The sequence below is a fragment of the Toxorhynchites rutilus genome, chromosome 3 (genome assembly GCF_029784135.1).
Source record: "Toxorhynchites rutilus septentrionalis strain SRP chromosome 3, ASM2978413v1, whole genome shotgun sequence".
Taxonomy (NCBI): domain Eukaryota; kingdom Metazoa; phylum Arthropoda; class Insecta; order Diptera; family Culicidae; genus Toxorhynchites; species Toxorhynchites rutilus.
In genome coordinates, this window is record NC_073746.1 from 228,684,887 (window position 1) to 228,705,593 (window position 20,707).

At 38.1% G+C, this 20,707-nt stretch overlaps 1 protein-coding gene across 3 annotated transcripts in view; it reads right to left on the bottom strand.

Moving 5' to 3' along the window:
* LOC129780244 (myb-like protein A) overlaps positions 1-20,707 on the bottom strand; it is a 228,593-nt gene that overhangs the window by 200,066 nt on the left and 7,820 nt on the right. For 2 of the 3 annotated variants that reach the window (XM_055788297.1, XM_055788295.1), the window contains exon 1: positions 20-577. The exons of the other annotated variant lie outside the window; for it this stretch is intronic. The gene's annotated coding sequence lies outside the window, so the exon portion shown is untranslated. Of the gene's footprint in view, positions 1-19; positions 578-20,707 lie in introns of those variants that run through there. 3 annotated transcript variants of the gene reach the window in all.

Genomic DNA, 20,707 nt, shown 5'->3' on the forward strand with positions numbered 1-20,707 from the left:
ATATGTGAACAATAATTACCAAGGTTGTCTGTAAAGGCCAGTAGAGCTTCCCCTATAATTCGCTTAACTCGGCCACCCCTCACACACATACTTATGCAGCTTCAAATCATCCACCGTCCAGAATGCTCTTGCGGACGTTAGTGCTTGTGTCACTGGGTTATTTTTACCCACCGGCTTAAACACATTATTAGTAAAATCTACTGCGCCACTAAAAACTTCCGATGAGTCACGTGAACCAACGAGTAACACGACATTAAGCTATTACTACCGGAAACGAGTGCAACACGTTTGCTTCTATCTCGTTAAAGTCGTTGTTCGAAGTCGTTATCGTATTGATCATCACTCAAAATCGCTGTCGCGCTGATAGGTCATGAACTCATTTCACATTTTTTTGCTTACAAAACATTCGCTTCGTACAGGTTCGTTTCGGGATTGAGTCGAAGTTCAAGTTCGATTTCGCGAGGTCGCATTTGCACAAAACTAAAACGACTGGGAGAAGAAATCAGATTTAATAATTTACACTAAAACGATCGCGAGAAAAACACAAAATCGGTCGGATCGCGATGTCGAACTAAACTTTTCCTGCCAATTGCCTGAATGCCGCACAGCCAGAAAAAAGCGGGGGAATCGTCAATACAGAAAAAAATAAACGACGCCAAAATTCACTAGAAGACACTCACATTTGCTTTCAAGCAACACATTCATGAGAAAAAAAAATACCGTCAACCTACCTGTTGGTTGTAGTCACATTAGCGGGAGAAAATTTCCGCAGATTTTCCTCGCACTTACACTTTAACAGACAAGATTCGATCGCCGGTGGCTGCGGAACATCATCGTAAGTCAAGTTCAACTATTGACTCTCGAATTCCTCGTCGTTCGCGCGTTCATCTGGCGGACATCACTCGGATGTGGACGTTTACGGATCAGAAGGAAGAAAAAACACGCAACGATATCCCCAGTCGGATGCGGCCAGTTCACTGCGGCTCGATAGGAGTTCACTCTCTCGGTGCTCTCGTGCACGCCGCCATAACGTTTTCGAGTTAGCCTCATGGCGGCTCTCGCTGGTTGGCGAGGAATGAAAATGCGAGCGGGAATAATATTAATGAATTTCCCACACGAGAAAAGCATTACCGCACGACGACAGTCAAAGCTGAACAACCACCAACCATCGCCTTGTTTCCGATGGTCTTCGAGTCGACGTAACCTGTGTGATCAGTGGCAACAATAAGGATGGTATTCATCGGTTGCTAGCAATGGTTTTGATTTATTTAACCTGCTAAAGCGTGGTATGTACAAAACATTACGTAACGCTAAAAAGGTTGTTGGACCCCCTCCCTCCCATGTAACAATAAATAACGCAAGACAAACAAGACTCCCCTGAATACTCAAAATGTTTCGTTTCCAGTTTCGGGTCCCTGGTTTAATTTTTTCATCCAAGTTTTCCCTCATGATCATGATGAAGTATTCAACCTGCCAACTCACGGTAAAAAAAGAGCCATCCGTCGTTCAACTCGGTTGAAAGCACTGCGTCCTGGAGCATTTGTAGTAACGAATATGGCATCAATGTTCAATTGAATATAACTTGATTACTCATTGATGCCGAATATTCTCCGGACAACTTATGGAAACAGTTGTCGTGGGGATCTGGTAAGTAAGACAGCTAAACGGCTGTCATGAAGTGTAAAAAGTGTGAAGAGGGCTGATCTGCATTTTTCAAAATTGTTAAGGTTATGGACATCTTTACTTTACAAGTCTTTTATCTTTACAAGTGCTAGGGTAAATGATCTTGGTTTGTCCAATTTGGGGTGTTTTACGCAACTAGTAAATGCAAATCGATTTTTCTTCATGAAAATCACACATAATCGATACGAGTTTGGGTTTGTTGAAAAGCCCCAAGTCTCTAGTTGCTAATACTACCATAAGGTGTTGAAATTATTAATTTTTTATGTTTTTTAACGATTTTCCTTAAAGAAGAATTATGATCATAGATTGACCACCTCTGATCATGGTTTGCCCAAAAAAATGATCATGGTTTGTCCGGTTTTAGAAATCTCCATTTTTGAATGGAAACATTCGAATTCACAAGTAGATGTTGCATTTATCATTCCTTGAGTTTACTCTCATCATATTGATTCTTTCATAATTTAGGCTTTCTTCAGAATATTGCCTTTTCTTGTGCATTTTAAAAGTGTTCACCCCAACACACTCAACACAGAGAAACTTTATTTCTGCTATCCGCGAAGGACACAATAAACAAACTGCAGCGCGCCAAGCGGTTGCCATAGAAATCATGTGGACAAAACAACATTATTGAATTGAACAACTCATGATCAGAATTGAGTTCATTAAAATGCGGTAATTTAATGGTTTAGCTATGTAAATCCGATACAAATGGTGAGCAAGCATGATGTTTACAATATTTATAAGTGTTGTAATCCAGAAAAGGTCTGAATACATGCCAAATAATCATCTGGTGATCGATTAAAAGTTAGCTCGAATGAGGGGCGCATTGACACAAATAGAAGGTGTATTTTATAATCCTTTAAAACATGTGATTTCGTAAAAATATACTATCAAACTACTATAAATCATGTGAAAGGCAATTTCATTTATATGTTTCGAAACATTCGAAGGCCTTATTTGACACAGGAGCGCTGAATTAGAGCATTCAAAAAAGTGGGCAAACCATGATCATATTTTCGACTGGACAAACCAAAATCATTTACCTTACATATTTTGAATAACGAATCAGGTCTGCGAAAGGACAAGATGTGTGCCGCATTCTTAAACTTTTGATTAAAACGCATTGAATCCGTTTGTTGAGAATAGAAGCAAGCAAAGGGATCGACATCCAAAATGGTTATAATATTGAATTCTTGAGATGAAAGAGGCATCTTATTATTCCGTCAACCGGCTAAACGATAACAGAAAAACATTATAAAATCTTTGTGTTTTAATGATGCTGTGCTACAGAACAACAAAAATCATTTACACCATGATTCAGCTGAAATCTTTCTATACTATCAATGTTGTTATGGTGAAATAGGTTGAATTAAATTACGAACGCCACCATATCTGATTCCCTCCGAATTAATTTTTTTCCCAACACTCAAAAACTAGTGGTGGTGGCCAAGACACGACAGCATTGTTGACATAGTACTGCGAAAAATTTCCGACGAAAACAAATATTATAACAATTCAATTCAAGAACTCTTCCTTGCAAATTTTTGGTAGGTGACAAGCGCCGATACTTGCACTAAGGGGCGCAAAAAAAATTGCAAAGCAATACTAAGCATATTTAAGCAGATTTTTAAATTATCACTCACATCAACACGTACTGTTCATAGCTCGCTATCTAGAACGAAGCTGAAACTTTGAAATTATTGAATATCTTGAAAGTTTTTCAGTGTTTCTTAGCAAAATCACATGTCCAACGCTCTTAAAAACATAATTTCTCCTAGAAATAATCCACAAATTATGCTATGCAGCAAACGGCAAAAGAAAATCCGAACCGAATCGATTGTGTGAAGTTGGTGGCGGTGACAGCAATTACTGTGGAACAATAAGTCATTTACGTTTTTTATTGTCATACAGCAAGCGATTAGGCGGCAGAGACAGCTAGGCTCTCCTAATGTCCGTTTTAAAGACCATTCATTTTTTTACTCAAGTTTAGTTTAGTTTTCAAAATTGGCCTTTCTTAAGGCTACTTGTGGATAAACTGAGAAAGTTTAATGCCTCTATAAATCAAAACATCATCATTAGCATGACCAGTATACAGGTTTACTTCCGGCAAAAAAAAAGAAAATCAATTTGCTTTGTATTATTTAGGATATTACTTAAGCATACATTGTTTCTCACTATCTACCTTTGGTAACAAATAAAATCAATTATGCTTAAGCCTAATTTTAATATACACAAATACTCTCCACCTATTGGTATCAAAACCGAAGTGGAACGTCCTATCTTTTCACTGAAGCCTCTTCCGGATTTGAGGAAGCAAAAAGTTTAAAAATGATCCAAATTGCTATGCGGTGTGATTTCTTTCATTCAAGTACCCCATCGACCATTCCGCTCTCAGACTTCGCGTCGGGAAAAACCCCGTATTTGGAAATGCGTTGCTCGTTTGCTAAACCAGGAATATAATTAAATTTGAGACGAAGTAATTTTTATATGCGCCAAACAAACATCTCTTTTCTGCTTTGCTTCTGCGAGTCAGGAAAGCTCTGCCCTATGCTTGTTTTGTGCATATTCTGAAAATTCACGGTAACAAAATACAAACCAAGGTTAGCATTGAATGTGCTTTTGCTGCCAGCCGATGACATGCATCAACCATGTTTATAGAGTTTAGTGATTTTAACAGTTCGTTCAAGGCGATTGAAACAATCGTTTGGGTCGATAAGCAAAAAACATCACTATTAACATCACTTCACACACTGTATGTATTTATTTGTTTGAAGGTTTACATTAGAAAACTACGCAAATAATAAAAAAATATATATGTATCCAAGTGGTATGTGGTACGACCGATTATCTAATAGGAGATTTCTTTCCTGAACCTGATTCGAGATGGATGCTGGAAAGGTTCAGCGAACTTATTCATTGATGACTGGACAACAAAATTAGGCAAGCTTTTGCTAAACACAAACATATCTCTGTTCTTCATGTGTCCTGAAAGATGGTATCCTAGAAATTCAACGTCAATCATATTCCGTAAAATATTGTGGATAGCAACCGGCAATACTTTCGAGAAAAAAGAATCTTGTTATACCATGATGTATTAATAGTTTTAAGAAAAGAATATGAAATAGGCATCAATTCATATTGATGTTTACTAATGTGGAGTAGGTTTTACGATTATTATGGTGTTACAAATAGAAATTTATTTTAACTTCATAATGGGATTAGGATTAAAAATTCAGATGTTTATAATGACTATCTATTGTGGTGCACAGCTTATATGCTTAGATTAGTTATTTTATTTTATGAAGCGATTTGATTACTTGATGTTTCGTATCTGAGTAATTTGAGAAAAATTGTTTTCTGTTCTATATGTATATATGTACCATGGGTATCTTTGTACATTCCAGTAAGTGAGTTGTTGGCGAAATCAGGTTAATTATATTACTTTGTATTAGTTTATGACCCATCCATTGATATGCTAAACTATCGACGTCGGAAGTTCATACACTAGTATCAAATGTTACACATAAGAAATGTGAGCAACACAAATAGCTCTTCTATCATTCAGTTCAGAAATCAGTGACTACAAGAATTTTTATATTTCCTGTACACCCAGGTTTTTTTCACGCGGGGCATACTTACCTCGTAAAATAAAACCGCGTTAATTGGAAAATCCGCGTAAAAAACCTGGGTGTACTCAAACCGGTAGTGAGAGCACTGGATTTTTACAATTTCATTCATCGTTTTCCTACTAAAACGGCCACAATTGGGTTGGACTCTTATTGGATTTCATCTAAATGAATTCTACGACAATAATACTATATGATAGATTTGTAATTTTGAAGTTCTTCGAATTTGCGTTTCCACACAAAAAGGTAAATCCAAAAATGAATACTCACATTGAAAGAATTTTCTGATGAACGTACGAAGTGATATCCATCGATAACTATCAGTTCAAAGCACTACTGCATATCAACCTGGCGCTGACTTTTGCTGGCATCGAACGAACGCGGGGGTGGCTTTAAGCACGGGCCATGAGTCGGCCGTGCGAGCAGCGAAAAACCGGAGCGCAAAGATGAGAAATGAACACTTTTCCCCACAATCTGTGAAACCCACGCACTGTGTAATAATTCTTCACATGTTCCTCCACGAATGATCACGTTCAGCACCGCTAACACTGGCTTTGGCAGACACTCAATTTCGAACGAGGTTTGTTTTACCTCAAAAACAAAGTTTGCGCTTCTTTTATTAGCTGATATTCAAACGCCGAAGATGCGAACGATGGAAGTAAAACAATAACTAAGCACAGTGTCAACCCAACTGAAGCATTTATTCAACAAGTGGGATCGGAGCGCACGCTCGGCGATACACAACACTGCAACACAAGACAAGACACACCGCAACACGTCCCGCCGTGAGGAAAGCAATCGAACGTTTGATGAATGAAGCCCAAGTTTCATTCATGAAAACAGATCCAGGCACCGCGAGGAAACATAAGAAAAAAAAGGAAAAAGTGCTGCGCCGGCAACGATGCTTCGTCCGTGCATCCACGCGGCGCACACCGGCACAAACACATACACATTCCATACGCCAACGGTTTTCCCATCGCAACGCCGTTGATATGATAGCGAAAGCTTTTACTGGCGATGCCATGTGCGAATCCACATCTTCGACCTGCGCGAAAAGTAACGAACTGTCTTATCAGCGTATCCGTCGGCATTTCAACTTGTCATTGCCGGAGTAGTCGAAGCGGTTTCGGAATCGTGCGGCTGCGGTAGGAAAATTGGGCTTTCTCGGCAGCCGCTGCATTGGATCACGAGGCGTCTCCATCAAATGACAGCAGGAGTTTTCTCGGAACGGAATAGCAACCTATACCAGCCGTGGAGTGATGTTCGTTATATTGGTTGAATTTCGTTTTCACATAAACTGCCTGTTGTTTGATTATTGCGAAATATATATTTTTCTTTAACTCGTCAGTTTTTCCGTAGAAAAGAACATTTGGCTTTTTGGATTTTGAATCGATGAAAATTAGTTATCATGCCTCGGTAGCACTTTCTCATGCTTGTAACGGCATAATATCAATAGTCAATCATTCAGGATACATGTACTTCACTTTGACTGCATGTGAATTTTCCGAATCCTTGTGTTAAATTGTAAAGCCAATCGACTCAATTAGAATATTCAATATAATAATACACAAAACATGGCAGTGAGAACGAGTAATTGTTGACTGCACTTATCCAACGTATTATTAGACGCTGATGCATGAACACGTGTGCTGGTACTATGTCACTGCGAGATGAAGTGAGTGCTGTAGCCGGACTGAGGTTTGGAGCAATTTCACATCCTACTTATACCGCGGATCTTGCTATCTGTGACTTTCGTCTGTTTGATGTTAAAGGTTAGGGGAAAGCAGCTGTTATTTCCAAGCATGAGTGCATTACATTTCAGTCAATCCTCGTAATTATTGGAGAATCCCAAACGCAAAAAGCGTGGCTTCCATTTAGCGAGCCACCAGTAACGAGGCTACGTTCGAATCGATTCGCAAAGGATAAAAAAATGCCGCCATGTGGGACTACTTTTGATATGCAGGCTACTTCCATTTTAATTTGTCAATGTTTCCTAATAATTTAATGTAATATTTTTTGAATTTTTACAATATCTTCGATATTTTTATAAAACTACATTTTTGGGGTATTTTTGAACACCAAAATTGGCGGATGTGAAAATTAGTGAAAACCTCGAGCCTCAAACGAAAGCTATGTATATAATGGTACGGTTGAAGCTGCATAAGGTTGATATAAATCATAAAACAACATCGTGTCAATGGCTGTCCAGTTTGACCACAAATTGAGAAAAAAATTCAAAAGTTGCACATGGGGAAAAAACTAGCATGAAGAATTTCTGTGTTTCGTGATTTTGAGACCATCTAAGAATTTCGGTTAACGAGTGAGTCCACAATTATCTCGTTTTGAATAGCTTTGTCTCGATTGCTATTGTTTTTTTCGTATAAAATAAAGTTTATTGATTGTAAATGCTCAAATAGATTCAGACAACTCAAGGTTCTAGATAAATAAGCAAATATTGTCCCAAATAATTCATTCCATCTCTTAACTTCAATTGTCTTTTAAATGTGTCAAAAGTAGCCCCTAGTCAGTACAATCTACTTTTGATCACAATATGATTTTCTTGTATTTTCTAACGAATTCAGCTCATATTGTGCATGTCACATGCACATCTACGATATAATATAGAATGAAATAAACAAAGTGTCATTAGTAGCCATATAACGGTAGTCTGGAATATTTTCTCAGCCTGTGAAATCTAGCATCGTATTACATGTCTGCAACATTATAGCATTCATTTTATCATTAAACCAACTCTCGAAAAATTTGAGATAGATTATTTCGAAGCAGCATAGGAAAAAATATTAATTGTCCCACTATGGGTAGATAATAGCTCTAAACTTGTCTACGAAGAATGCTTGAATTCAAATTGAACAGTTTTATACACGTAAATATGCAAATGGCAATTTTGTACTGGTACAAATTGCGATTCATTTACATCGTAAAATTTTTAAATATTAGTTGACTTTGAGAACCTATGTGGAGTGATCGTACGAATAGTAGATGCAGCTTACAAGCAGTATGAGTGATTTGAAGAGCATAAACGAACAGTATCCTCTGAGTCGAATGAAATACACTCTACAGCATGGCGCAGCTTGGTCGAAACCACCCAGTTTGGGAACTAAAGATGACCTATGAATTAGAAACTTATTGTGAAATCATGTGAAATTGACGCTAGTCTTGTAAAGGAGTGAAACACTGGAATTTTAGTTTTTTGAATGTATCGTGCTTGGACACAACAATAAAGTTCAAATGGCCAGTCTTATAAATAAAGATAGTCATTCTATCCTACACTATATACTTCAATTCAACCGACTTCTTACACATCTCTGGAAACTCAGAAAAATGAAGTGTTTCTGAAGTTATGAAACGCAGTGTATTACCATTGGATTAGCTTTTGTTTTGATTGAATTGTAATGCTGAAATTTGCGTCCGCCACTGAAAATCCTTTACCAATCAGAATGGATAAACTGATAGAGATTTAGAAAAAAATACTGTAATTTTGCGAATATTGTAGTAAATACAAATGATTTTTTTTATCCCATCTGTTTATTTTATTAGACTCACTAGCTGACTCGGCAAACGTTGTTGCCAAATAAATTATGTCTAGTGAATATTTTGGTGATTGAATAAACAATAACTAATATATAATATATTAGTTATTTCAAACATACTTGTATATATTTTTTTGCATTCTGAAATCTTTTCGACTCAAATTTAATCGATATATACTGTTTTGTTTTTATATTATGAATAAGGTCATCAGGACTATCCTAACTCGACTTGTTTTTCTTTTTTTTAACTAAATTTCCGCTGAAACCTTATCCATAATATAAAAACATTATCAAACACAATTTTCGTACACGATTTTACCTTTTACTTGCAGAAAATGTGTTACTGCGTTACATACAAAACATATTTGAAAGAATATAGCTAATTTCCATTAATATTTTTCGTTTTAAAAGCGTGTTTATTCAACCCGAAAATCCGTTTCTATTTTTACAAAAATAGAATACGAAACGCAATATCGTCTATGTCAAATTGCCATGCATTATCACATCAACACAACTTGATCGGAATTGAGTCGAGCTATTCTGACTCGATCGTATTTCAGAATACGGGTGAGTAGTTGATCAGTAGACGGATCTGGAGTTTCCGAGGCAATTACACTATCGATTTCCATAACAATGCATTGCGTTTTAGCCTGGCAATAGCAAAGGCTTTTGATAACTTCTCGCAGGTGAATTTATTCGTCCTCATGCTGCTTCTGTCGATTGTGTCGTAGGAATCACAGTCGTTCGCCCCCTTACCTTCGCGTACATGCCGACCACGAATTGTTGGCACAGCTAACGACATCGTAGAATGACGTTGCCCTAGCTGCGTTGCAGTCTCTTGTATCTACATATTCATAAATATTAATTCGAATCATTGAATCAATACAGTTGTTGTTCAGTTGAAAATTTGTCTGGATTGATGACAATGTGTGATCTGAAGGATTTCAATAGTTCACTGTGCTTATTCAATAAGGTTTCCAGTACCTCGTCGATGCCTCTAGCTTTAGTCCGCATGTGTGGATGAAAGTTCGATGCAGCGTACGTAGTGCCATTTGTCATTCAACAACGTAAATAAATTCGTCCTGTTGGAAAATTGAGCGGTGGTTAATTTTCTTATTTGGATATTGTGTTCACAAAAAAAAACTAAAATCACGAAATAAGAAATAAAAAAATGGGTCGGAGTGTAAAGGTTAAAAATTTGGAATCTTATGTTTTTACATTTATACAGAAAAATTGATTTTTTTTGCATAGTGTAACCCTAATCGATATAAAATTTACGGTAATCGGTATCCTAGCGGTTTGTAATATAGTTTACGACCTATTCTCATGCCTAACAAACGTTTTATGCAATATTTTTATAAAATCGGTCGAGCTGTCTCGAAGGAGTTCGGCCACGAACATCATGACACGAGATTTTTATATGTATATAGGGTTGGGGAAAAAGAAATGTCGTATTTCTGATCGAAATTTGAGGCTTTATTTAACATACTTTAAATTATCCAATTTAAGTCAAATATGCGCCGTTTTGTTCGCAAACTTGTTGCCATTTAGAAGGCAACTTCATTATCCCCCCCTTATAAAACCCCCCTCCTTATTTGCAAAAAACTCAGACAGCCAGTTTTCGCAAGCCTCTTTTGAGGCCAACTTAGTATCACCAAGAGCGTTTTGCATAGACCGGAAGAGATGATAATCACTTGGAACCAGGTCCGGACTATACGGTGGGTGCAATAGGACATCCCATCCGAGCTCCCATAGCTTCTGGCGGTTCATCAAAGATGTGTGAGGCCGTGCGTTGTCCTGGTGAAAAACAACACCATTCCTATTGATTATTTCTGGCCGCTTCTGGTCAATCGCCAGCTTCAAACAGTCAAGCTGCTCACATTAGAGAACCGAGTTGAGGGTCTGGCCATAGTTGAGCAGCTCATAGTGGATGATTCTCTTCCAATCCCACCAAACACACAGCAAAACCTTCCTGGTCGTCAATCCGGCTTGGCGATGGTTTGGGCCGGCTCACCGTGCTTCGACCGCGACTTTTTTCGCTTTAGGTTTTCGTACGTAATCCACTTTTCATCACCAGTCGCCATCTTCTTCAAAAATGGGTCGAGTTCGTTTCGTTTCAGCAGTGCATCGCAGGCGTTCATTCGGTCTAAAAGATTTTATGCGTCAACTCGTGTGGCACCCATACATCCAGCTTTTTTTGGAATCCAATCTTCTGCAAATGGTTCCAAACGGTTTTATGGTCTATACCCAGTTCCTGGTCAATCGAGCGAGTGCTCACATGCCGGTCTACTTGGATGATTTCAACGATTTTATCGGTTTCCGCGACGATTGGCCTACCAGTACGGGGGGTATCTTCGACAGCCACTACACCAGAACGAAATCGATCAAATCAACTCTGTGCTGTGCGAATCGTTACAGTATCGGGTCCATAAACTGCACGAATTTTTTCGGCCGCCTTCGTTGTAGTTTTACCTCGCAGGTGGTAAAAACAAAAAATATGGCGAATTTCTTGCTTGGTGGACTCCATTTTTGACGCGCTATAACATGAGACTGAAAAGGACAATCACAACACTGTCAAAATGACACTTGTAGCACAGATTGTCTTCTTCAAATAGCCGTATAGTATAAACCGATGCGATAAGTACAACACAAGATATGTTTAAGTGTTGCCATATATTGTCAATATACGACATTTCTTTTTCCCCAACCCAATATATATATATATATATATATATATATATATATATATATATATATATATATATATATATATATATATATTAGATTTAGCAATTCAGCTGTAACAGTGCCGAATGTATTCGTGTACATTTTTATCTAACGATAATATTGTTAAAAAATAAATTAAAAAAAAGCCGTCTCAGACAACCAGTTGCAATTCAGGTTAAGGCAACTAATTAATGTAGTTAAGTAGCACGAGCTTGTATTATTAGTAAATCTGTTGAAATATTTGAAATCTGTGGTTATATTTGGCAATGTATATGTATATGTGTGAGTGTATTGATTAATTCTTATCCTCATACCCACAAACGTGTGTGAACGAATGTTACGAATCGTTCATTTCAAGGGTTCTCATAACACTTTTATTTTATTTTAAAGGATTTATTAGAATTTTAAAAATCTCATTTCGATCATCGGTGCGATCATTGTTTATTGAATTATTCTTCATCAAGGAGGGAGCGGAACCTTTCCATGCAATCAAAAATATCTCTTTAGTGTTAGGCCCTACAGAAATGTTCTAGGAATCAAATGAAGGCTGATTGAAAATGTTAATTGTATTTACTGTTGACTTAATTCATTTAGACTTAATTTCTAAAGCTTGTATTTTTAGAATGATGTACATCCCATTTTCTTGCGTTGATTTTTCACCAAGTTACATCTTTTCAAAGATCGCTTAAAAAACCCGATGTTTCACGGTTCTCTAATTTTTTGTGGATTGTAGTTTGACGCTATGAACAAAACCAAGCGTTTTACACGATTTAGAAGTGATTCAGGAGGTGTGGTCGCGGAATGTTGGCTTGGAGTTCAACATAACACCGAGGTCTTGGTATTGACACTATATCACCATGCAGCTTTAAATCGATGCTTATTGATGAACTGATTTCACCCAGCTTTTTAGTTATTTGCATTCAAATGTCTAAGTCAACTTAATGCGCACCCGTTCGAATAAATATCGGAGTTTTACATTACGGCGAATACTCAAATTGTATATGCGAAAGAACCATGCACACAACTCTATCGATTTGGTGTTTTTCAGAAGATTTCCATTCTTTATTTTTTATCCGTTCTAAAACTTGATATTTTGATACAACACATAACCGTTCGTATTTAAGGTCAATTTATAAAGTGGTGAATTTGAGCACGACTCACAATCTGGTAATTCCAACTCCGTAACGTTCAAATACAGATGTTAGTGTCACCATGTTTAGTAGGCGGCAATCCACCGAGAAGTACTGTGTCATAGACAAAGTACAAAAGATGAATTGTACGATAACCTCAAAGTAGTCGAATAGTCCGAATAAAAATGAGCTCATTTCAATGTTATTAATAACGTTTAATCTCTAGTTCAGTACTTATTCCCAAAACAGTCAAACGTTGCTCCCAAAAAAAAGGCGACCAAGGCGAGCACACTTTCGGCAGATTGTCGCGCCCTGAAGGATTGGACCTCGCGCCCGACAGTGGAGTGCAGTGAAAAACACCAAAAACGGCTGGGCACCAACTCGAAACGAGATCAATGTTCGAGTAGGTGGATACCAGTGGGATGAATTCGCCTCTATAGCGAAGTGAATAAAAAGGAAGTGGGCAGCAGAAGCAGCAGCAGCGACAGAACTTCACTCCACCGTCGCTGGCAGCCAATCCATAGTAACAAACACAACGCACACACAATTCACTCAGTGGAAACCCACGTGCCACGAACAAAAAAAAAATAAAGCCAAAAAGCGACCTGTTGTCCTTCATTGTTTGGAAAATTTTTTGGCGGAGTTTCAAAATTGTGGATGTTGTTTTTAAAATATTCTAATGTTCTTTTGCCCTCGTACTGTCGAAATGGAAAAGAGCATAACCTTTATCCCTTTTCGAAATTTTCTCCTGATGATTTGCATTATTGAAACCACTATAAAGCATGGAACGATTTTTCAATATTGATATTCTCGTTGGGGGTTGATGTTTGTTTAGTTGTGTGGGTTTACTACGGCAAATACGCTCGTTATCAGCTTCCAATCATTCATCATTATTGAACGTGGGCGGAAGCACCGAGCGAACCACAGTACTATTAATCGACTTTATAGAGTTATCAATTGACGGAAAGCGTGCAATGCATTGCTCTTTTCACTGGAGAAAAGGATAACGCAGCCCACGTCCGAAGTAGAACCGTATTAGCTTGTTATAGAATAGCGTCGGGGATGTTTTTGTGCATATCTGCGGGTTATTGAATTTGGTGGATGAGCGCGATTATTATAGAATTCCTATTTCCTATTTCTATTATACCATTTATATTTCTATTATACCATTCATATTTTGTCGGTTTGCGCGCTATTTGTGTACTGAATCGTCAATGATGGCTGTAAGTTCAGGAAAACAAACAGTCAACATTTATCCATTTGCACGTGAATCGCCAAGAGATCATAATTTACCAAAAAATATAATACTTTGTTTACCCTTAGCCACCCACATCCTTTCCCACATTCACTCTTTGCTGTCATGTTCGACAAGCAAAACACACTTAGGTACTTTTGTGGTAGGCGTTCTTGATGAATTTGTCACAGCCACCCGCCGGACCAAGCAGTACCGCTGAGAGTGTCTAGAGCGTAGTGGATATTGATCCCCCGTCAAGTGCGATTCCGACAAGTGGCGCTCGAAGGCGACGTTTAGGGTGTCATGGTTTGAAATCCGACTAACAGGAATGATACTCAAATCCGTCGGACTGACGAACGTGGCAGCTCTAAATTATCGGAAGATACTATCAGCGGGTTGGTGATCGTGGTTCAATGATGGAGCGATTATTTTCTAGATAGATCACAACACGCTAAAGTATTCCTCATATCCACCAATATTGAATGCTGTTTCTGAGTTGCTGACTGCTTCTAGGTCTCAAGAAGGGGCCATGATGACGTTGCAGCTGATGGCCACCCTCGATGCCCCAAATAGTCTTGAAAAAAATTAGTAAATTATTTTGGACAATCGCCGAATCAAGAAGCTCCCTGTTATATTGTAAGTGTTTCGCCGCCGCGCTTAAAAGTATGAAATTTATCGCAGGGTCTTTTCTGCAATATTGAATAATTATTTTTCTAAACTTTGACGGTATACGATGGTATATTCATGCGATGGAATATTACACTTTACACACTTTAATGATTTTTTTTCCAAATCGGGTTTTCAAGTGGGAGCACTTTCGAAAGTTTCGTGTAGCACCAAGTTATCCGTGGAGCACCATTCCAAAACCCCTGGTCTAACAACGCGATTAACAGAACTGAAACACAGATTTATGGCTCTTCGTTCACCTAGTTAACATTCGTTGACAGACTATAGTCGGTTAATTTATGGCAACAGAATATGAATGATTCGCCTCGCTTAATCCAATACATAAGGAAGTTCGATTTATAACGGATGAGAAAGAAAGAATAATTTAAACTTGCAGCACTGAAAGCGATCATGACGTCTTAGTTCGCATGCCTATGTATCATGAAGTGCTAACCGAAGCAAAATTCTCTCGTTCTCATTTGTGTCATGATTCGAAGCAAATAATAACAAACAAGATCATATTTGAACAAAAGAAAAACGAAGACGAAGACGAAGACGAAGACGAAGACGAAGACGAAGACGAAGACGAAGACGAAGACGAAGACGAAGACGAAGACGAAGACGAAGACGAAGACGAAGACGAAGACGAAGACGAAGACGAAGACGAAGACGAAGACGAAGACGAAGACGAAGACGAAGACGAAGACGAAGACGAAGACGAAGACGAAGACGAAGACGAAGACGAAGACGAAGACGAAGACGAAGACGAAGACGAAGACGAAGACGAAGACGAAGACGAAGACGAAGACGAAGACGAAGACGAAGACGAAGACGAAGACGAAGACGTACACGATAAATTCGGCTCTGTTACAGCTGAATTGCTAGATGAGCCTAATAATAAAAATAAACAGATGGGATAAAAAAAAACTGAGTGGATTTTCCTTATTTATTTTTACTTATTTTTTAAGGGACTTCGTCCCTGAGAGTAGTTTTCCGAGATGGTACCCGTTTATATACAATTTTTTGTAATTCCAATACATTTTTTATGCTAATTAAACAAAATTTTCAGATCAATTTTTTCATCCCATTTGTTTATTTAATTAGGGCTCATTAGCATTTGAGTTGTAACAGAGCCGGATTTTTAATCGTGTTCATGTTACTACATGTTTTATCGTATCTATAAATTGTACATTACACAGTAGCCATATTATCAAGCGTAAGGGTATTCCTTCTGTACCATTGCATATGGTACATTACACAAAAACCATTTTAGGCGTAAGGGTATTCCTTCTGTTCTTCCATTGTTCAATTAGGCCACAGCGGAGACAGTTGATATGATCATTGCTGTGTTATTTATAGCACAACAGCCCGATCTTTCTTGCAGAACAGAGCAATTGTATGGATGAATCGTTCTTATTACGACCGTAGATCGATCTCCATCGCTGATGATTGTTGCGTGGACGTAGTTACACAAAGATGATCAATTGAGGACCCTGAGCTTTGAACTCACGATCGATCGCTTAATAAGCGAACGCGCAACCAACGAACAATGGTCCAGGAGATGCATTTAAGTGGAAGTTAGCATTTAGAGCTCGACAGTTATTCTCTAGACAAAAACTGTCTTAGACAAAGTTGTTATTAATGATATAGCGCTCGTTTTTATGTTGTTAAAAATAGGTTGACCAAAATTGTCGATGAAATAAAAAATCTAACTTTCTTATCTTTATAGATAGAGGTGAACATAGTTCGAAAATGTTGTAGCTCCGATTATTTGAGACATCTTTGTAGAACAAAGTTTTTTTCTATCTCTTGAAATGACCGATATAGCGCCTTTTTTCATAGTTATGTTAGCGTCATCATGAAAAAACTGTGTTTTTGGTTCTAACTTTTATATTTCAAATACATGGTTTTTTGCTCTAAATTTTAAATTTCAAATATTACATGCAAATTGTCTTCGAAAGACTTTTAGAGATTACTAAAGGGTGTGTCACATCAAATTGCATCACGGAAAAAACGCTGTAGAAATTTAATTTTTAGGAATTATATCTTCAGCTTTCGCTTATAATCAGATAAGAGTGTATAGATCACGTTGGCCATGCTTCACTGTCAATTTTTCGTAAATTTGGAAAAAATGTCGTCGAACGAAAAAGAGCGTCGTGAATTAATCCTGTACACTCGTTTCGAGAATCCGGAGTTGTCTCTTCGGGACAGCGGTGAGATGCTGGGAATCGTCCAATCCACGGTCAGCAGAGTACTAAAACGATACTTCGAGAACCTAACCATCAACCAGAAGGTGAAGAACGGCAAAAATGGATGCTCCGTCAGTGAAAAAGATCACAAGCGTGTAGTTAAGCAGTTTAGACGTGATCCGAGAAGTTCGGTCCGGGATGTCGCCAATAAGCTGAATTTGTCAAGTTCATTCGTCCAGCGGACCAAGCAGCGGGAGGGCCTGCGTACATACAAGGTTCAGAAGGCTCTTAACCGCGACGAAAGGAAAAACATGGTGGGGAAGACGCGAGCCCGGAAGCTGTAAATGCTGACGATGCCGCATTGCCTGGTAATGGTCGACGAAACCTACGTCAAAGCGGACTTTCGTCAGCTGCCGGGCCTATTGTTCTTCTCCGCAGAGGACAAATTCAGCGTTCCGGAGGAGATTCGCAAGCAGAAACTATCCAAGTTTCCCAAAAAGTACATGGTGTGGCAAGCGATCTGCTCGTGCGGAAAGCGGAGCGCCCCCTTCGTGATGACCGGCACGGTAAACGAGCAGGTTTACCTTAAGAAGTGCATACAGAAGCGCTTACTATCACTATTGAAGCAGCACGAGGGTCCGACCATCTTCTGGTCGGATCTCGCTTCGTGCCACTATTCAAAGGACGTGTTGGAGTGGTACGAATCCAACGGGGTCACCTTCGTGCCAAAGGAAATGAACCCGCCCAACGCCCCGGAGCTTCGCCCAATAGAGAAATATTGAAATGAAGCAGAAATATATTATGAAGCAGGCCCTCCGGAAGAACCCAAAAGTTGTCAAATCGGAGGCGGACTTCAAGATAAAATGGATTTCTGTTCAAAAAAAACTACAACCTGACGTTGTACAGAACCTTATGGACGGGGTAAAGAGGAAGGTGCGAGCATACGGGCTTGGGCTCGAAGTATGAATAAAAAGAAAATGCCAAAAGTTGTTTAATAGTTTCTATTTTACTGTCTAAAATTTTCAAAAGGATCGGTCTACTGGGCGAATTTCTACAGCGTTTTTTCCGTGATGCAATTTGATGTGACACACCCTTTAATACAAACATTTTTCGATGCAGAACTTGTCAATATCAGAACTATACTCAATGTTATTGATATTTCTTCCCAAAAAAACACGCTCTTTTCATTTGTTTGTCATTCTTTCTGGGGCAAACATGAAAAAAGTTTGTTGACGGAATTTGAAAGAACAGATTTCACTCTATATAATATGTGATTTTCAAAACTGTTTTATTTTTTGTGTTTGAATAAATTAAAATTGAAATCATGAGTTTTTGGATGAAAACCCATCAGTAACTTTGAGCAGGATTGAGATATTGACATTTTCTGCATCGTAAAATGTTGGTATTGATAAGCTCTAAAAGTCGTACGAAGACCATTTTGATGTAGAATTTTAAATATAAAAGTTATAGTAAAAAAACTCGTTTTTTCATAGTTATAGTTAGAGGACGCTAAAAACAACTTGGTGGAAGGTATTTATTGTTTAGACAAAAACTGTCTTACACAAAGTTATTACATATGATAGAGCGCTCATTTTTATGTTATCAAAAATAGGGCGACCAAAATTGTCGATGAAATGAAGAATCTAACTTTATTGTCTTTATTTTAAACAACTTTGTAGAACAAAGCTTTTTTATCTTTTAAAATAATCGATTTAACGCTTTTTTCTAAGTTGCATTAGGGTGACCATGGAAAAACGCGTTTTTTTCTGCTCTAACTTTTATATTTCAAATTCTACATAAAAACTGTCTTCATACGACTTTTAGAGCTTATAGATACCAACATTTTGCGATGCAGAACTTGTCGATATCTTAACCCTACTCAATGTTATTGATGGTTTTTTACTCAACAACTCATGATTCCAATTTTAATTCACTCAAACACAAAAAATAACATAGTTTTGAAAATCACACATCATGTAGAGTGGAATATGCTCTTTCAAATGCCGCCAATAAAATTTGTTTACGTTTGCCCCAGAAAGAAAGACAAGAAAGACAAACAAATGAAAAGAGCATGTTTTTTTGGGAAGAAATATCAATAACATTGATTAAAGTTGAGATATTGACAAGTTCTGCATCGAAAAATGTTTGTATAAGTAAGCTCTAAAAGTCTTTCGAAGACAGTTTGCATGTAAAATTTGAAATATAAAAGTTAGAGCAAAAAAACAGTTTTTTTTCATGGTGATCCTAACGTAACTATGAATAAAAGGCGCTATATCGGTTATTTCAAGAGATAGAGAAAAACTTTGTTCTACAAAGATGTCTCAAATAATTGGAGCTACATCATTGTCGAACTATGTTCACCTCTATCTATAAAGATAAGAAAGTTAGATTTTTTATTTCATCGACAATTTTGGTCACCCTATTTTTGATAACATTAAAGCGAGCGCTCAACTTTGTCTAAGACAGTTTTTGTCTAGAGAATAACTGTCGAGCTCTAAATGTTAATTTCCACTTAAATGCATCTCCTGGACCATTGTGCAATGTGGTAACGGGGACCCCCTTTCGGATCAATTAGTTTTTTTTTATTAATTCGTTTATTTTTGCAGGCTCAGTAACTTAAGTTTAAAGGAGCCGAATTCTTAAATATAATTTTAAAACTATATATATATATAAACAATTTTCTTACATCTATGGTTAGTAAGGTGGAAAACCGATTACTCGCGGTGTACTCGAGTTTAGAAGAGTGACATATTTTTAGGAGAAGTATAAGGAAACTGTAACAATGTTGATGAACACTCAATTCTCAAATCTGTTCGTATATCTATAGTGTTTTTACATTTGAACTTATTCTACTATTTATAGCAAGGGGACGAATTACCCGCAAAGGAAGGAAAGGAGGGTATAAGGACATAGGGACAATCACACACGAAGATCGATAGCTTTAAGGAAAACATATATATGGGACATGTTATCAAGGTCTAACCGAGCCAACACATCTCTCACCGGTACATTGGGCTGTCTTCCTCGGGCCCGAAGGGAGTTTTCTAAATTCGATCTGGCGACCAGATACACCTCGCACGACCAAACAACGTGCTCGATGTCGCGATAACCTTGGCCACAAACACAGAGATTGCTGCTGGTAAGATTGAAAAGAAAGAGTAGTGCATCTAAAGAACAGTGATTGGACATGAGTCGGGAGAAGGTGCGAATAAAGTCCCGACTCAATTCCAGACTTTTGAACCACGGATTGAGGCTAACCTTAGGGATAATCGAGTGAAACCAACGGCCCAATTCATCTTCATTCCACTTGCGTTGCCAGTTAGCGATGGTATTTTTGCGGACTAAAGAATAAAATTCATTGAAGGCGATTTGACGCTGATAAATTTTTTTTTTTCCAAAATATATATTTTTATAAAGGCTCATATGGCGTTAGCCTCACGGGGCCGGGAGTTCAATACAATTTTTCTTATTATCTATGTTAGTAATATGTAACCGATTACTCGCGGTTGGCTCGAGGTTAGTATTACAAGTGTTTTCGTAATTCGGATGTTGCTGTCTCCAATGCTCTGTACGTGTGCCCGACACGGGATACTTCCTATTGGGATGCAGCTGACCATTAATCAGCAACGCCCCCCTAGTCTGTACCTCATATCTAGCGTGGTGCGTCTTTCTCGACTCGAGGAATCCAGGATAGAATGGTCACTAGCCGGCGCAATCATCAGTTCGTGTAGAGTTGTCATGAGCGGTACAACCTTTGGCTCTTGTTGAATGATCAGTGGACTGCACAACCTTTGGCCCGTGTGTCTGTAAAGAGTGTGTGTATGTATTGCCGCGACTAAGTAAAAGTTTATCGATCGGATAGAAGGGATATGAAACAGGGACACAACGAAGGAAACATCAT